The sequence below is a fragment of the Clupea harengus genome, chromosome 23, assembly GCF_900700415.2.
Source record: "Clupea harengus chromosome 23, Ch_v2.0.2, whole genome shotgun sequence".
NCBI lineage: Eukaryota > Metazoa > Chordata > Actinopteri > Clupeiformes > Clupeidae > Clupea > Clupea harengus.
In genome coordinates this window covers 13,355,520-13,359,245 of record NC_045174.1, presented here as the reverse complement: position 1 = coordinate 13,359,245, position 3,726 = coordinate 13,355,520, and the positions used below count along the sequence as shown (strand labels likewise).

The 3,726-nt window shown below is 41.9% G+C and overlaps 1 pseudogene; it reads right to left on the bottom strand.

Annotated features, from left to right (window-relative positions):
- Nucleotides 1-2,516: 2,516 nt before the first annotated feature.
- LOC116218692 lies at nt 2,517-3,478 on the bottom strand (annotated as a pseudogene).
- Nucleotides 3,479-3,726: the final 248 nt, after the last annotated feature.

Sequence of the window (3,726 nt, the reverse complement as noted above, 5' to 3'; positions counted from 1 at the left end):
CATGGCAAAACCCCAGCCTCTTAAAGGCCAGCCCATTAACTGTTTGGCACTCAGCACCCTGCAGGAGACAGATAAGCAACAGCCGTAACACAAGGGGCGGAGCCCCTGGCCTGATTAGTAGGGCCGTAATAATATATATATATATATAACTACCCATTATCACCAGATCAGATAATCACCACCCAATAACTTGTGCCAGTGATGCACAGGACCAAAACACCTAGTTTAATGCATACCATTGGGCTCCCTCTCTGAAAGCCTTTGTTGACTTGCTTCCTGACACCAGTGGACACCTCAGTGTACATGCTGTTGCTGATTAGCTCTCTTCTTTCGCCATGTTTTTATCAAATTTGTCACACCCACTTTACACTGTCAGATCGGCCAGCTACCATCACCGTATTGGTAAGTAGTAATTAGTAGTAGTACTGTAGCAGTACTGTTTTCTTTGGCCAAACAATCGCATCTTCAACCTAGGTGGGATTGATAACCAACTTAATTTCTCTGAGCATGTAGCCTCTCTCTCAAGGTCTTGTCAGTTCACACTCTTCTTGTGCAGGCCCTGGTTACTAGACATGACTGTTGCAATCCAAAGGTAATGGTCCTGCCTGCATGTGTTGTGAGACCGTCGCAGATGTTTCAGAATGCAGCAATGTGTTTGGTCTTAGGCTCGACAGTGCAAGGACCCGTCAGCCTGTTGACCTCTCTCCATGCTTTGCACCTTCAACCCTGCCTGTTTACTGCTTTTGGCCAGAGCCTGCTACCCTGTGCCAGTACTGAACTCCTCAGGAAAGTAGAGTTGTTCTGGAAGTTGAATACATATCCTTATGTGTGCATCAAGGATGTGACCCGCTCCAAACATAGTATGCTCTAGAGCTCTTACAGACAGAGATCCTCATTGTATGAGTTGGTGGCATACAACGATATGCCAAACCGCCAATGTACATAATAGCGAAATCCAGAACTATGCTACCCTTATGCCACATTATTTTACGTGATATTTATGTATCTCTTTATTTTGTCTGTTCCAGTTTTACAACAATGAAACGTCCTGTATGGTGAAAACAGTAAACTCAAGAGAAACAAGACTTGAAATTCATCATCTTTATTCACAAGGACAAGTGTTAGCTAGCTGTCTAGTCCTTCAAGGTAGCAAACACAGTACGAGGACAGCATACAAAAAACTACAAGGCCGGTGACTGGCGACTAGGAGATTAGAGACTAGGGAACTTGGAAACTCGAGATCAGGAAACTCAAGATCAGAAAACTAGAGATCAGAAAACTACAGACCAGCAAACAAAACGCCAGAATACAATACGACAAAGACACAGCAAAGAACACGACAGAAAGCCAATTGCTAATTAGCCTAGCTAATTGGGCATGTGACCAATCAACCAACAGGTGACAAGACAATGGCGGGAAAACAGAAGCAGGAAGTAAACACAAGCACATGTACACACACAACAGGCATAGAGTATTTTGTTGGCGGCCTCTAGAGGCCCGAAGGTCCCAAATCACTGTGAAGACTTGCTATATGTACAAAGCACATTAAACCTAGTAACAGTTGGCAATTATTGAAAACTAACAGTATGTTTGAAATGACCAAGTTAGCAGTAATTTAAGCTAACGTTATCTAACTGGCTAGCAATATATGTCGTAACAAACGTGTTAGCACCATGACCAAAAATGACACTCATTGGCTAACATTTATGAAGAAGACCCTTTCTCATATGGACAATATGCCCCTTCATGCAGACTGGAATGGTTTTGCCATACATGCATAACCCTTAGCAATCTTGCTCCTACAATTGAAAGTAGAGGTCTTTCAATAATCCATTGCTCCTCCTGCAATACCTGGATCTAAAGACCTGCTTTTAGTATCTGAACTTGTGACGGTGAAAAGGTGCCTGTCTTATCTTTTGAAGACAGAACTGCATAATAGTTCCATACAATTAGTTGGTTATTGAAACTGTTGATGACATTATCAAATCCAAGTTAGCCATGTGGTTTGGAGAGAACCCAATGAGATGGCAGAGCCAAACTAAAACATAGCTAGGAGATGGTAAAATATCAGAACTGCACATTTTAAATTAAATTAGTTGAAATCCCTCATATGTGATCCCTGTGCTTGACATGCAGTTTAGGATGAAGCCCTTGCAGGATGCAAAATATGATTTCAAGGTTGGACGTTAGCAGACCTTCTCTGATGTGGAGACTGTTCACCAGTAAAGAGTTGCATGCATTGTCTGCTGCAGTGTTATAATTCTGATGTAGTTCAACAGCTAAAGTTGTCTCATAGAAGTACCAAGGACGGTGAGATGACTTGTGAATGTGGAATCTAATAGGTAAGATAGAGGCAGCATCCTATAGAAAAAACTACAGTCCAGTTATAAAGTCATAGAAAAATCAGCCCCCTGACTAAAGTATATGAATAAACTTATGAAAAAAGACAAACATTCAGATTCATATTCAGATCTTTAATTATTTATTAGGTAGTATGCATTGTTGGAATAATCACATTAACCAGGATATTTTATCCAGATGAAGTGACATGGATTCAGAGGTTTTAACTCTTCAGCCTCCTTGCCCTTTTAAAAGAGAACAAAGAAAAATGAATTAAACTAGATGACAAGAAAAAAATCAATGACACTTACATTTTCAAAGGTTATTGGTGAAATAATTGTAATGTTTGTTCAGAAAACATTATCGTACCTTTCCGGCATCGCGGCTCTTGACCTTGAGCTTGTTGACCTGGGACTCAGCAATGTCAGCACGCTCCTCGGCCTCCTCCAGCTCATGCTGAACCTTCCTGCACTTGGACAGGTGAGTATTGGCCTGTTCCTCCTGTTGTATATGAAATTGAGTGCAATTAATACAGAAAAACAAAAAAGGAGTCAATGTGAAGTAGCAAAAGTAGCAGAAAAATACTCACAGCTTCCTCAGCCTGCCTCTTGTAGGCCTTGACCTTCATCTGCAGCTTGTCAACCAGATCCTGCAGTCTGGTGACATTCTTCTTGTCCTCCTCAGTCTAAAGAGAAAAAAGTTTGTCAAGAAATGTCCTCCCCTCTTAGATTTTGCATGCAGTTCTAGAGCAAGGGGAGAGCTTTCTTACCTGGTAGGTGAGCTTCCTTCACCCTCCCTCTCGGTATTTGCGGACTCCTTGACAGCTCCAACACCACTGTCTCTGTTCAGCCTCAACCTCACCTTCCCAGTTCACGAACCTTAACATAAAATATTCCATTTCAGATACTGACCCCTGTTTTGTTATGATGAGTTTAACATATTCATTCAGAGTCAAATTTTTGTTACCTACCCTGGGACTCCAGTTCTGGAGCTGTTTCTTGCCACCCTTCATGGCCAGATTCTTCAGCCTCATCCAGGGGTGCTGCAGATCCTTGGACAGGAGACTTCCAGGATTCTTCTTCATCCTCTCAGTGAGAACTGGGTGGTCCTGCTCCTTCTTCACTCCTCTGGCCATCATGGCTAGGCTTATATGATGGGAATAGTGTATTTTTTAAATGAATAGAAGTAAAAGTACTTTTAAATATAAATCCCATATGCTCCTTTTTCAGAAAAAAAAACCTACATCATGATGGACTTTTTGGCCTGTCCCTCAGCATTTCTTGCCTCCTGGACGATGTCATTCAACTTCACCTTGGACCTGAAGGAAGTCAGCCTCAAGCTTCTTCTTGGTGTTCAGCAGACTGTGTTCTAGTGTGGAGAAATAAA